Source organism: Odontomachus brunneus, unplaced genomic scaffold, assembly GCF_010583005.1.
Source record: "Odontomachus brunneus isolate Ranch 3 - 2012 unplaced genomic scaffold, Obru_v1 Obru_scaffold_067, whole genome shotgun sequence".
Taxonomy (NCBI): domain Eukaryota; kingdom Metazoa; phylum Arthropoda; class Insecta; order Hymenoptera; family Formicidae; genus Odontomachus; species Odontomachus brunneus.
The window spans coordinates 259,911-260,201 of NW_022639517.1; positions in this window are offsets into that span (position 1 = coordinate 259,911).

Below are 291 nucleotides of genomic sequence, written 5' to 3' on the forward strand. Positions count from 1 at the left end.
TCCGCACCAACGACATCGCGACGCCATCGTCGCATATCGTCCTCTCCCAGGCAAGCTTCGCACGTTTGCTGCGCGACGCAGAGTGTAACTACGTGCGTTTTAACGTTCGCGCACCCTTCGAGCATTTCGTCTTGCCGCGTCTCGAAGTCGTAAAATATAAACGCGGCGCGACCCTTCCGATCTGTTCTCGCATCGTCATCATTATCGTCGCTATCACCGGTCTCGTCGACATTTTCGAGTTCTTTCGTGTTGACTGATGCCGATACGCGACCCCCTCGAAGCGGCCGCGTG